General features: G+C 41.7%; 1 long non-coding RNA gene across 1 annotated transcript; it reads left to right on the forward strand.

The window, feature by feature from the left end:
* The first annotated feature begins 3,385 nt into the window (after positions 1–3,385).
* LOC117501986 lies at positions 3,386–13,704 on the forward strand. The gene is made up of 3 exons (XR_004558152.1): positions 3,386–3,495; positions 6,356–6,365; positions 13,694–13,704. It is a non-coding gene; the product is annotated as an uncharacterized LOC117501986 (long non-coding RNA).
* Positions 13,705–15,282: the final 1,578 nt, after the last annotated feature.

Here is a 15,282-nt window from a genome sequence, read left to right on the forward strand (position 1 = left end):
GATTGTGAGCACCAGTCTGCACCCCACTTTCAAATGTGAGAGTGATTGGGCCATGTTTGATTAAGATAAACTATAAAATATACATTAAATGGGGCTTTCAATGTTAAATTTAAATGGCCACAAAATCTGTAATCTGGATGAGATCCAGATCAAACTTTGTCAGTCTATAAAGGATACCATCCTACATAATGATCTCAAATAAAAAGGAGATTTGATCTTTAGTGACAGAGATATGAATTTTTGAAAATTAGTAAAATGTTAACGATAGGGATTTTTTTCCCCATTTTCCAACATTGTTTCCTGACTTTGACCTTTGAGCTATGACCTTGAAAATTGAATCAGTTCTTGCCTATCAGGATATGAATCTTCAGTAAAAATCTCAAACCAATTTATGAAAAATTGTGGGCTCTAGCCTGTATAAAAACAAACAAACAAGCAAAAACAACCTTGTTTTAGCAAATTTATTAAAAATAGAAAACAAACAAATCACACACATACACACACACACACACACACACACACACACACACACACACACACACACACACACACACACATATATATATATATATATATATATATATATACATATATATATATATATGTGTGTGTGTGTGTGTGTGTGTGTGTATGTATGTTCATAGATGAAGCTCAAAACTGAGCTCAGGTGCCTCCTGTTTCCATTTCTACAGGTTAATTGGAGTCCACCTGGGGTAAATTCACTTGATTGGACATGATTTGGAAAGACACACACCTGTCTACACATATAAGGTCCCACAGTTGACAGTCAGAGCACAAACCAGACATGAAGTCAAAGGAATTGTCTGTAGACCTCTGAGACAGGATTGTCTGGAGGCACAAATCTGGTGAAGGGTACAGAAACATTTCTTCTGCTTTGAAGGTCCCAATGAGCACATTGATCCACCAGGACTCTTCCTCGAGCTGGACACCCACCGAAAACTGAGCAATCAGGGGAGAAGGACCTTAGTCAGGGAGGTGACCAACAACTGATGGTCACTCTGTCAGAGGTCCAGCATTCCTCTGTGGAGAGAGCAGAACCTTCCAGAAGGACAAGCATCTCTCTTCTGTCTGGAGTGTCCAGACAGAAGCCACTCCTTAGTAAAAGGCACATGGCAGCCCACCTGGAGTTTGAGAAAAGACACCTGAAAGACTCTCAGACCAGAAGAAACAAAATTCTCTGGTCTGATGAGACAAAGATTGAACTCTTTGGTGTCATGTTTGGAGGAAACCAGGCACCATCCCTACAGTGAAGCATGGTGGTGGCAGCATCATGCTGTGGGGATGTTTTTCAGCAACAGGAACTGGGAGACTAGTCAGGACTGAGGGAAAGATGAATGCAGCAATGTACAAAGATTCCTGGATGAAAACCTGCTCCAGAATGCTCTTGACCTCAGACTGGGGCGACGGTTCATCTTTCAGCAGGACAATGACCCTAAACACACAGCCAAGATATCAAAGGAGTGGCTTCAGGACAACTCTGTGAATGTCCTTGAGTGGCTCAGCCAGAGCCCAGACCTGAATCTGATTGAACATCTCTGGAGAGATCTGAAAATGTCTGTGCACCGACACCCCCCATCCAACCTGATGGAGCTTCAGAGGTGCTGCAAAGAGGAATGGACCAAACTGCCCAAAGATAGGTGCACCGAGCTTGTGGCATCATAGTCAAGAAGACTTGAGGCTGGAATTGCTGACAAAGGTATTGATCAAAGGCTGTGAATACTTACAGTGGGGAAAATAAGTATTTGACCCCCTGTCAGTTTTGCAGGTTTTCCCACCTACAAAGAACGGAGAGGACTGTAATTTTTATCGTAGGTACATTTCAACTGTGAGAGACAGAATCTAAAAAAAATCCAGAAAATCACATTGTATGATTTTTAAATAATTAATTTGCATTTTATTGCATAAAACAAGTATTTGACCCCCTAGAAAAACACAGCTTAACAACTGGTACAAAAACATCTGTCTGCCATTACAGATGTCAGACATTTCCTGTAGTTCTTGACCAAGGTTTCCCACACTGCAGCAGGGATTTTGGTCCACTCCTCCATACAGATCTTCTCCAAATAAATAAATAATAAATAAATAATCTCCAAATTTTTTATTGAGTTCAGGTCTGGAGACTGGCCAGGCCACTCCAGGACCTTGAAATGCTTCTTATGGAGCCCCTCCTTAGATGCCCTGGCTGTGTGTTTGGGGTCATTGTCATGCTGAAGACCCAGCCATGACCCATCTTCAATGCTCTTACTGAGGGAAAGAGGTTATTTGCCAGAATCTCACAATACATGACCCCATCCATCCTCCCTTCAATACGGTGCAGTCGTCCTGTCCCCTTTGCAGAAGAGCACCCCCAGAGTATGATGTTTCCACCCTCATACTTCACGGTTGGGATGGTTTTCTTGGGGTTGTTCTCATTCGCTAAACATGTTAAATGGAGTTGACTCCAAAAAGCTCTATTCTAGTCTCATCTGACCACATGACTTCTCCCATGCCTCCTCTGGATCATCCAGATGGTCACTGGTGAACTTCAAACGGGCCTGGACATGTGCTGGCTTGAGCAGGGGGACGTTGCTGCCCTGCAGGATTTTAAACCATGACAGCATCATGTGTTACTAATGTAATCTTTGTGACTGTGGTCCCAGCTCTCTTCAGGTCATTGACCAGGTCCTCCTGTGTAGTTCTGAGCTTTCTCAGAATCATCCTTACCCCACAAAGTGAGATCTTGCATGGAATCCCAGACTGAGGAAGACTGACAGTCATCTTGTGTTTCTTCAACTTTCTAATAAATAATCATAACAGTTGTTGTCTTCTACCAAGTTGCTTGCCTGTTGTCCTGTAGTCCATCCCAGCCTTGTGCAGGTCTACAGTTTTGTCCCTGGTGTCCTTAGACAGCTCTTTGGTCTTGCCTACGGTGGACAGGTTGGAGTGTGAATGACTGACTGTGTGAACAGGTGTCTTTTATACAGGTAACAAGTTCAAACAGGTGCAATTAATACAGTTAAAGAGTACAGAATAAGAGGGCTTCTTAAAGAAAAATAACAGGTGTGTGTGAGCCAGAATTCTTGCTGGTTGGTAGGTGGTCAAATAGTTATTTTATGCAATAAAATGCAAATTAATTATTTAAAAATCAGACAATGTGATTTTCTGGATTTTTTTTAGATTCTGTCTCTCACAGTTGAAGTGTAGCTACGATAAAAATTACAGACCTCTCCATTCTTTGTAAGTGGGAAAACCTGCAAAACTGACAGGGGGCCAAATACTTATTTTCCCCACTGTATGTACATGTGATTTCTTAGTCTTTTATTTTTAATACATTTCCAAAAATTAAAAAAGAATAAAAAAAAGTTTTTCATGTTGTCGATATGGGGTGTTGTGAGTAGAATTTTGAGGAGGAAAAATGAATTTCATCTATTTTGGAATAAGGCTGCAACATAACAAAATGAGGATAAACTGAAGCGCTGTAAACATCTTCCAGATGTATGAACCACTTCTGCTCCTCATGCTGTGTTTAACTATTCATAAATAATGTGCTGATTAGATTTATTTTGCTTCCTGCTGCATGAAGCAGTAGCACTCCATCTCAAATATTAATGTGATTTATAGATCATGTGACATATGTTTTTTTTTACTCCCAGTGACACGTTTTTTGACAGATGGGACTGAAACTCCGGTGTGACTCACAGTCCACAAAATACCGAAGTCAACAGCTGTTAAACTGACTTTTATGAAACTTGCTGAATGCGACAGACGTGGTCCAAAACAGATTTCTTTACACTTCAGAATAGATCTGAATAAAGAAATGAGTTTGGCCTGCAACATGCTTTTCTAGTTTAAAACCCTACTAACAAGGGCCATAAAAAAGCAACCTTAGAATGAATCCAAAGCACATTCACAGGATGCATCACACATACAGCTTCTCTGTTAAAAAAAGATATATTCCTCCTTACATCTGAGAAGACCAGTGTTTTCCTGATGAGTCCCTGTTGTTTTGGTCCCTGGGCTGCAGTAACCACTGGGGTTTCCCAGACAGGGTGACTGGGAAGGAAAGGGTTAAGGACCGATGGGAACCACCCTGCCATTACTATGCTAAAATGTTTGGATCAATGTGGTGCTTCTTGGCAGATGTGCAGGAAACCATTTGCTGCTGCACAGTTTCAGGAAAAACACTGAAAAATGAAGGAAAAAAGTTACAAACATACAAGTCAAGTTCAATTTAAACCTGATGGAGAAACATTTCCCTGCTGCAGATGAAAAGTGTCTTCTCAGTGCAGCATGTTAGAGTTAATACACTGGGTTCTGACCGTGATGGGGTCAGAGCCTGCAGGGCAGCAAAGAAAAGGGCTGACCTCTCAGATTGGTTCGTGCCCATGTCTCTGGGGTAGGAACCGGGTCAAACTGTGAGGAACCCTGCCAGGTTTTAGAAGAACAACACACAAATCTCAAGAGACCAGCTAAAACCCCAAAAAGGACGACCCACAGCAGGCTCAAACAGCATGACAGTGTCCAACACACATAACTTAATAAAGAAGAATCAATGCAAAACAGTCACACAGGATCCTGTGTAGAAGCAGCACAAAGGAAGCACGAACAATGACCTGGTCAAAGTAGGCCCAGGTCCAGGCCAGCACAGGTGGCTGTCAGTTGGCCCATCAGTGGGCCTGTGGACAGGAAGCACGAAAATAAAATGGAATGTCACACACTCAACAGTAACACATTATTCAGCTTTTTGGATCCTGGACCCACCAAGATTTGGCAGGTGGTTGGTATGTACTGGGCTCATCTCCACCTAACAGCGGGGGCCGCTGATCTCTGGAAAGAAGATTTGCCTGAGCTGGAACACAGATGGCTAACTTGACCGTTTACTGCAGCAATGCAAGGCAGCTCACAGCAAAACAAACAAACAAAACTTTCCCTCCATAAAACTAAACCACTCACTGGAGCACATACATCTGTAAAGGTTCCACAGACCCTACAACCATACCTGGATGAAAACCTGCTCCAGAGCGCTCTTGACCTCAGACTGGGGCGACAGTTCATCTTTCAGCAGGACACTGACCCTGAGCACACAGCCAAGATATCAAAGGAGTGGCTTCAGGACAACTGTGAATGTCCTTGAGTGGCCCAGCCAGAGTCCAGACCTGAATCTGATTGAACATCTCTGGAGAGATCTGAAAATGTCCTGGCCTTTTATTGTGGGCAGTCTAAGGCACACCTGTGCACTAATCATGGTGTCTAATCAGCATCTTGATATGGCACACCTGTGAGGTGGGATGGATTATCTCAGCAAAGGAGAAGTGCTCACTATCACAGATTTAGACTGGTTTGTGAACAATATTTGAGGGAAATGGTGATATTGTGTATGTGGAAAAAGTTTTAGATCTTTGAGTTCATCTCATACAAAATGGGAGCAAAACCAAAAGTGTTGCGTTTATATTTTTGTTGAGTGTATATTAAAATGCATCCTGGAAAAAAAAAAAAGAAAAAGAAAATTATACAAATGTCATACGAAAGAAGCATCATGCAGCGTTGCAAAGCTCGTTCATGGTACATTGTGTCCCAAACAGGAAGTGCCAAATTTTGAGTCCATAGTGAAACAGGAAATGTCAATTGTTTAACACTTCCTGGATCAACACTTCCTGGATTGACAATAGACAACATCTCGTGGGATCTTGCGGGAATTCAGTGGCAAGTTGAGACTGAAACAGGAAGTGCCAAATTTTGAGTTCACAGTGAAACAGGAAATGTCAAATGTTGAACACTTAACAAGTTAAGAAGTTAACATAATATAATAATGGCAAAGCCTTTCACCGAGCAGCGTTTTTTCCTATCGAAAAATATTCAAGTTGTTTGACTGAAATACTGTAAAAATTGAAGATTCAATTGGGCAATATTATTTTAACAATTTTCTTCAGGTGTTGAGTTCATTAAAAAAAGTGATGTTTACACAACAAAAGATATTTTTTCTCCTGACTTATGTGGCACTGCCAACATGTATAACATGTATTAAACAAAAATAATAATAATCAATTTTATTTATAATGCACTTTACATTTACAAAAAAGTGCTACAGCATAAAAATGAACAGAAACACATTAAAATGACACGTTAAAAACCTTCCTAAATAAAAATGTTTTAAGCTGCTTTTTTAAAGACTCCACAGACTGTGGTACTCTGAGGTGTTGGGGCAGGGCGTTCCAAAGTCATGGGCAGCTGCCTGAAAAGATCTGTCCCCCATGGTGCGGAGCTTAGTCCGAGGTTGGCAGAGGCGATTTGAGTCAGTGGACTGGAGGTGTCGGGTGGTGGAGTGTGGAGTGAGGAGCTCTGTCAGGCCATGGAGGCACTGGAAGGTCAGCAGGTAGATCCTGTAATCAATCCTCGGCTGGACTGGGAGCCAATTGCAATTATAAATATACTGAGAGATATTTAATGACAATATCATAAAACAACATTTTAATTAAATGAAACTAGATACTATGTACAGGGTACTAGCTAGGACCATTTTCATGCCAGGTAATTTATGTGATAACGGGTCACCTCCAGGGGTCAAGCCCCCTGAAGCTATAGGGTTTTATACAGTTAAAACTTTATTGGCAAGCCCTATTTTAATTTTGAGTGGTTTTAGATGCATCAAATGCAAGAATAATAGACAAAAATTACATTTATGTTGTAATATTTGTAATATCAAAGTTCTTTTTGCATGTTACTGTCAAAGTCTAAGTTAATAAAATAAATAATGTTGAAAAGGTTAAAAACACATTAATATTTGATGGATATAGCATTTGCTCACTGTACCTTTAATCCAGTGAAGCAGGCAGCTTTTCTGTCATGACAGTTTTTTTTTTCCAACATTTTTGAGTAGGATTTCTTTATTAAAAAAAAAACAATATAACCACTAATTGTCTTGTTTCAACAAGAGCTGAATCTGGACTGATTTGTTTGTCCAGGTTGGATGAAAAACTTTCTGAATGACTTTTTCCACACTTTCCTGTTACACTGAGGCTTGTAAACAGTTTGTAGTTTCTCAACAGTTCCAATGAAAACTATTAACTTTTCATTGTGAAAATGAATGAAGCTCTCCTCCTCCCCCCTTTCCCTGGTGTCCGGTGGGACAAGGGCAAAACAGATGCAATGAAAGCGGTAAACAGCTAATGCAGTTTCTACGTGTTTCCTGCCTTTTAATTAGTACGCAAACAGAATACGAGGTCTGTCCAAAAAGTATCAGACCTTTTTATTTTTTTCAAAAACCATATGGATTTGAATCATGTGTGCTTGCATGAGCCAACCTTGAACCTTCATGCGCATGAAGTCTTCATTACACTAGAAGTCTTTCAGAAAGCGCTGTAACTAGGTTTAAGGATATGATTCCTTCTTTATGTTCTCTAATGCCATATAACAACACAGTGCAGAGTAGCTACCTAAACTCTGTAAGGGAGATAGAGTATCTCGTCAATAGTTTTACATCCTCATTGAAGACAACTTTGGATGCTGTAGCTCCTCTGAAAAAGAGAGCTTTAAATCAGAAGTGTCTGACTCCGTGGTATAACTCACAAACTCGTAGCTTAAAGCAGATAACCCGTAAGTTGGAGAGGAAATGGCGTCTCACTAATTTAGAAGATCTTCACTTAGCCTGGAAAAAGAGTCTGTTGCTCTATAAAAAAAGCCCTCCGTAAAGCTAGGACATCTTTCTACTCATCACTAATTGAAGAAAATAAGAACAACCCCAGGTTTCTTTTCAGCACTGTAGCCAGGCTGACAAAGAGTCAGAGCTCTATTGAGCTGAGTATTCCATTAACTTTAACTAGTAATGACTTCATGACTTTCTTTGCTAACAAAATTTTAACTATTAGAGGAAAAAAATACTCATAACCATCCCAAAGACGTATCGTTATCTTTGGCTGCTTTCAGTGATGCCGGTATTTGGTTAGACTCTTTCTCTCCGATTGTTCTGTCTGAGTTATTTTCATTAGTTACTTCATCCAAACCATCAACATGTTTATTAGACCCCATTCCTACCAGGCTGCTCAAGGAAGTCCTACCATTATTTAATGCTTCGATCTTAAATATGATCAATCTATCTTTGTTAGTTGGCTATGTACCACAGGCTTTTAAGGTGGCAGTAATTAAACCATTACTTAAAAAGCCATCACTTGACCCAGCTATCTTAGCTAATTATAGGCCAATCTCCAACCTTCCTTTTCTCTCAAAAATTCTTTAAAGGGTAGTTGTAAAACAGCTAACTGATCATCTGCAGAGGAATGGTCTATTTGAAGAGTTTCAGTCAGGTTTTAGAATTCATCATAGTACAGAAACAGCATTAGTGAAGGTTACAAATGATCTTCTTATGGCCTCAGACAGTGGACTCATCTCTGTGCTTGTTCTGTTAGACCTCAGTGCTGCTTTTGATACTGTTGACCATAAAATTTTATTACAGAGATTAGAGCATGCCATAGGTATTAAAGGCACTGCGCTGCGGTGGTTTGAATCATATTTGTCTAATAGATTACAATTTGTTCATGTAAATGGGGAATCTTCTTCACAGACTAAAGTTAATTATGGAGTTCCACAAGGTTCTGTGCTAGGACCAATTTTATTCACTTTATACATGCTTCCCTTAGGCAGTATTATTAGACGGTATTGCTTAAATTTTCATTGTTACGCAGATGATACCCAGCTTTATCTATCCATGAAGCCAGAGGACACACACCAATTAGCTAAACTGCAGGATTGTCTTACAGACATAAAGACATGGATGACCTCTAATTTCCTGCTTTTAAACTCAGATAAAACTGAAGTTATTGTACTTGGCCCCACAAATCTTAGAAACATGGTGTCTAACCAGATCCTTACTCTGGATGGCATTACCCTGACCTCTAGTAATACTGTGAGAAATCTTGGAGTCATTTTTGATCAGGATATGTCATTCAAAGCGCATATTAAACAAAAACTGCTTTTTTGCATTTACGCAATATCTCTAAAATCAGAAAGGTCTTGTCTCAGAGTGATGCTGAAAAACTAATTCATGCATTTATTTCCTCTAGGCTGGACTATTGTAATTCATTATTATCAGGTTGTCCTAAAAGTTCCCTAAAAAGCCTTCAGTTAATTCAAAATGCTGCAGCTAGAGTACTGACGGGGACTAGAAGGAGAGAGCATATCTCACCCATATTGGCCTCTCTTCATTGGCTTCCTGTTAATTCTAGAATAGAATTTAAAATTCTTCTTCTTACTTATAAGGTTTTGAATAATCAGGTCCCATCTTATCCTAGGGACCTCGTAGTACCATATCACCCCAATAGAGCACTTCGCTCTCAGACTGCAGGCTTACTTGTAGTTCCTAGGGTTTGTAAGAGTAGAATGGGAGGCAGAGCCTTCAGCTTTCAGGCTCCTCTCCTGTGGAACCAGCTCCCAATTCAGATCAGGGAGACAGACACCCTCTCTACTTTTAAGATTAGGCTTAAAACTTTCCTTTTTGCTAAAGCTTATAGTTAGGGCTGGATCAGGTGACCCTGAACCATCCCTTAGTTATGCTGCTATAGACGTAGACTGCTGGGGGGTTCCCATGATGCACTGTTTCTTTCTCTTTTTGCTCTGTATGCACCACTCTGCATTTAATCATTAGTGATCGATCTCTGCTCCCCTCCACAGCATGTCTTTTTCCTGGTTCTCTCCCTCAGCCCCAACCAGTCCCAGCAGAAGACTGCCCCTCCCTGAGCCTGGTTCTGCTGGAGGTTTCTTCCTGTTAAAAGGGAGTTTTTCCTTCCCACTGTAGCCAAGTGCTTGCTCACAGGGGGTCGTTTTGACCGTTGGGGTTTTACATAATTATTGTATGGCCTTGCCTTACAATATAAAGCGCCTTGCGGCAACTGTTTGTTGTGATTTGGCGCTATATAAAAAAAATTGATTGATTGATGCGTGATTTTTTTCACGCCCGTCGGTTGCATCATTCACCTGTGAGCAGGCTTTGTGTGAGCACTGGTCCTCCCCTCTCGTTGGATTTTCATTGCGAGGTGGAACGATTTGGAGCTTTGCTGCATCAAATTTTTCCAGAAACTGTGAGAGACAGCCAGGTGGAAACCATTCGGAAGATTCAGATGGCTTTCGGTGACAATCCTATGGGCATCACACATATTAAGGAGTGTTACAAAGACGGCGCACAATGGCGGAGGGTGCGCCGCGCTCCGAGCGGCCATCCACAGGCTGAAACGACCAGATCTGTTATGTGTCGGACACGGTCGGAGCACCGACCCAGCGTTTGACAGGACCCAGCATAAAATAAGCAGAGCACGGTTCAAAAGATAACAGAATTTAATAATCATAGTGAGTTTAGTGATAAACAACCAAAAATGTCCGCGGTCTGGTGAGGTGAAAACACGGCGCGCTCTCAGCAGCGCAAACGGTCCGGAGCCACAGCAGTTCGGACCCAGGGATCCCGCCGACACCCCCCAGGTGGCCGCGACAAACCGAGTCTGTGAAGAAAGAAAACATGAGGTGAGTCCAACACTCTCCACCCAGAGAGACACAACTCAAAGGTGCACGCAATCAGCAAACACTTCCTGGCTTAAATATATATCAGCTTCTCACCCTGCAGGCACGGAACAACTCAGTTCAAATCTCCACTGCAGCAGAAGCTGATTAGACAATTAGCATAACGTGACAGCTCAATACAGCAAGGTGTGAGGGACACCAAATCCACTGTCATTACTTCATAAAAGTCACCAAAACCAAATTACCTCAGGAAGTGTGCTGAAGAGCGTGAGACCTCACCCAATCCTCCTTCACAGACTGTGGCGTCAAACCTGGAGCGGTCTCTGCGTCCGTGATGGTGAGATTGTTCTCCTGACGTCGATCTCACACGTCTGCTCACAAGGTCGAGTCTCTGGCCATCACACACTGTGCATTCAAGGTTTAAATGCAGCAATCTCTGATCAAGACAGAATACACCACAGCTGTGAGTCCTGATGACCTGCACGTGAAAACAAGCCTCAGGTGTTCAGGGTGAGGTCCTAATGCTCAGCCACTCAGTCCTGAATGCATACCACCTGGTGTGAGAAACAGAAAAAACAAAAACCAAGCCAGCCAAACACCCCAGCACATAACAAGATCATTTCCAAAGTGAACGCTGTGTTGATCCGGGACGTCGTCTGACTACCAGAGAAATTGCAGAAGAGGTGGACATCAGCACTTTTTCGGCACATTCCACTGTTACAGGAGATTTTGTAATGAAAGACAGGCGGAAGTTGGAAGTCTCACAGGACATGTTGTGACATGTCCAGCTGTTACACAATTCCTCGGATACTCACTCAACTGAAAAGCCACCGAAAGCCGTTTGAATCTTCCGAATGGTTTCCACCTGGCTGTCTCTCACAGTTTCTGGAAAAATTTGATTCAGCGCTGCTCCAATCGTTCAGACATTTTCCTTGAAATGAAAATCCAACGAGGGGGGAGGACCAGTGCTCACTCAAAGCCTACTCACAGGCGAATGACGCAACCGACAGGTGTGAAAAAACTCACGCATGCGCACGAAGGTTCAAGGTTGGCTCATGCAAGCACACGTGATTCAAATCCATAAGGTTTTTGAAAAAAATAAAAAGGTCTGATACTTTTTGGACAGACCTCGTATATTAATTAATTTTTCCAAACTACCTTGATCGAAGCTATAAAGTTACGGCCGTAATGCAGCTTGCTCAGTGTATTCCTATGCCACCCTTTGACTGGCGTCCAGCGTGACAACGTAACACCATTTCTATGAGTTTGCAGGAAAAAGTTTTCCCATCATGCACATTGGTCTCTCCCATCATTCTTCCTGTTTGAACTTCCTGTTTGCGGTGAGGAAACTGTACTATCGGTTTGTGGACATGGCGGAAACTGAGTTGGATGGATGATGACACTTGCTCTCATCTGTCATCATCCTTACTAAGCTCGCGGCTCCGCCGTCTTGCGCGTTGCTCAGTATAAAATTTCCTCTCTCCAAAAATAAAGGAAGTTCATTTAAAAATGACCAATGACATATCTCCTTCCAAGGAATTTCTGAAACTTTGGTTTGGTTTTGAAGAGAATTATTGCACCTTTTGTGAATGTTAAACTGGGACTGTTGATCACTTGTTTTTTTCAGGCGGGGGGGGGGGGGGGGGGGGGGGGGTGATTATGACTGTATATTTATGAATATTTTCTGGAATGTCTTATTTACTATAGCTATAGATGATAGCATGCAAGATTTAGCTTTTAACGTTTTATTAAAGATGGAGAAGTTTTTCATTCACAAAAATATATGAAGACCAAACCAAACTTCAACATTTTTCACTAAAAGCTTTGTCTAGTCTTCCAATCACTTAAATTAATGAAGAAGAAAAAGGGTATAAATCTATATAATTTTATTAAAGACTGTAAGCTTAACAAAAACCTTTGTGTAATGTGACCTTTTGTTCTTTTTCTCTCTCTCTCTCTCTCTCTCTCTCCATATGTATATATATACTCGTATATATATATATATAAATAAATTGAAAAAGAACAAAATATCTGTCAATCTGTTGTGCATTTTTCAGACTCACTCTGGCTTATTTTACTTTTTATCAGTTTGTCCGTAGGTGTGAATGTGTTTGTTGGTCTATATGTGGCCCTGCAACAGACTGGCATTCTGTCCAGGGTGTACACCGCCTCACGCCCTGTGACTGCTGGGATAGGCTCCAGACCCCTGTGACCTGATCTTGGAGTAAGCGGTTGAAGGTGAGTGTTGACTGGAGTGAGATATAGTACAGAACCGGGGAAGTCCAACCAGGAGCACAGGAACAGGAGGTGATGAGTGGTGAATACACATATACACACACACACACACACACACACACACACACATATATATATATATATATATATATATATAGAAAAAGAACAAAAGGTCATATTGATTTAGAGTAACCTGAGCCCATAAAATGAACCAAGTTAGTTTACTACCATGAAACAGAGGCGCTACGGCAGCATCAGTCAGACAAATAACATTACAGTTGAGTTTGTCACCACCTACAGTCTGTGGTCAACTCTTGACCAAAGTTACACTTGCACAATTTATCTACGCTAACTTATCTGTATAAAACATTTTAAATTGTCCAAAAAAAAAAGAAAAATATGTTTAACACTTCCTGGCATGGGCGGGGTTGGACACCCCAGGTGCCACACCAGATGACTGACATGTCACAGCACTGCATGTCTGGTTGAAAAAAAGCCAGCTGCATTTCGAAATTGGTGACACATACTGAGTGCTAGGTCCCTCCTGTACAGTAGTTGGCACTGTGTAACACAAAAAGTTCCAATCCACTTTAGTAGAAGAAGAAAAACCTTCAAGCCAGATTTGAAGCTCAACCTATCGTCCAACCGTGGACTGAAGGTAGCTGAAGGTTTATAGCCATGCTAATGCTTCAGAAGCATTTACTGAAAAGTCTGAAGGACCTAAATGATATAGTGAGATGTTGAAGATTTTCGTTCCTTCATGTCCGCGGCATATACATATTATTGAAATATGCTATGAAATGTGGAGAAAACGTGCAAAACATAGTAATAAAAATAATAATAATAAATTTCTGCCATATTTTTGAAGTTCATGTACCAAACAAAAAGTAAAATTTGTGGGTCTGTAGTGTTTGGGTCAAGACCAACATTGGCACTTTTGGCCAGCAGGTAAAAGAGGTTCATGTCAACCCCTGTCACTGGGACATGGAGTTGGACAGTCAGTATGAAGAGAGGACATATCATTGTGTTCGTCTACCAAGGTGTGAATGGGCGCCAGCTTCACCTGGGGAAGTAACCCGCAATGGACAGATGTCTCGCCCAGAAGGATTCGTAGGATCTCAACCACTTCATGCTGTGGTCTCTGGGGATATGTATCGGCACTAATGGGTCTGAGGGTCTGTATGAGACATGCCTCTTTTGTTGTCTTGTATTGCCTCTGTGTTTTTGTGTGCGTGTGTGTGTTTGTGTGCATGTTATGTGTGTGTGTGGCACACCTGTTATCCATCTGTCCTTTGTCCCAGCTGTTCCTGGGTGATCGCCTCACCTTCCTCACACCACCGTACAACTACTCAGGTTTCCTCCCAGTCCGTTTCACATCAGAGCTGCTGTTACTTGTGCTTGTCTGTCTTCTATGTATTGCTGTTGTCCAGCTCCTGTCTCCTCAGTATTCCGGCCTGTCGCCACTTGTTGTCTTTTTGTCAGTTGTGCTGTGCTCACTGTTGACTGCCAGCTATTCACCACTCATCACCTCCTGTTCCTGTGCTCCTGGTTGGATTTCCCTGGTTCTGTACTTCACTGTCTCATGGATCCACCATCCAGTGTTTCATCTGGGCACCACTTTCCAATCACAGAAACAGAAGCCAACAACTCTGTCAGGGTCAACTTGGTATCTTAGTTGCTTCCCTCACTAGTAACTGATTGAAAACTAATAATCAAATCAATTTTATTTATATAGCACCAAATCACAACAAACAGTTGCCCCAAGGTGCTTTATATTGTAAGGCAAAGCCATACAATAATTACAGAAAAACCCCAACGGTCAAAACGACCCCCTATGAGCAAGCACTTGGCGACAGTGGGAAGGAAAAACTCCCTTTTAACAGGAAGAAACCTCCAGCAGAACTAGGCTCAGGGAGGGGCAGTCTTCTGCTGGGACTGGTTGGGGCAGAGGGAGAGAACCAGGAAAAAGACATGCTGTGGAGGGGAGCAGAGATCAATCACTAATGATTAAAAGCAGAGTGGTGCATACAGAGCAAAAAGAGAAAGAAACACTCAGTGCATCATGGGAACCCCCCAGCAGTCTAAGTCTATAGCAGCATAACTAAGGGATGGTTCAGGGTCACCTGATCCAGCCCTAACTATAAGCTTTAGCAAAAAGGAACGTTTTAAGCCTAATCTTAAAAGTAGAGAGGGTGTCTGTCTCCCTGATCCGAATTGGGAGCTGGTTCCAGAGGAGAGGAGCCTGAAAGCTGAAGGCTCTGCCTCCCATTCTACTCTTACAAACCCTAGGAACTACAAGTAAGCCTGCAGTCTGAGAGCGAAGCGCTCTATTGGGGTGATATGGTACTATGAGGTCCCTAAGATAAGATGGGACCTGATTATTCAAAACCTTATAAGTAAGAAGAAGAATTTTAAATTCTATTCCGGAATTAACAGGAAGCCAATGAAGAGAGGCCAATATGGGTATAATAATATAGTACAAACCATTATTGAAGTTTTCTATTTTTCTGTCACACTGATTTCTACCTTCCTGGGTTCACATCA

Source organism: Thalassophryne amazonica, chromosome 20 (genome assembly GCF_902500255.1).
Source record: "Thalassophryne amazonica chromosome 20, fThaAma1.1, whole genome shotgun sequence".
NCBI lineage: Eukaryota > Metazoa > Chordata > Actinopteri > Batrachoidiformes > Batrachoididae > Thalassophryne > Thalassophryne amazonica.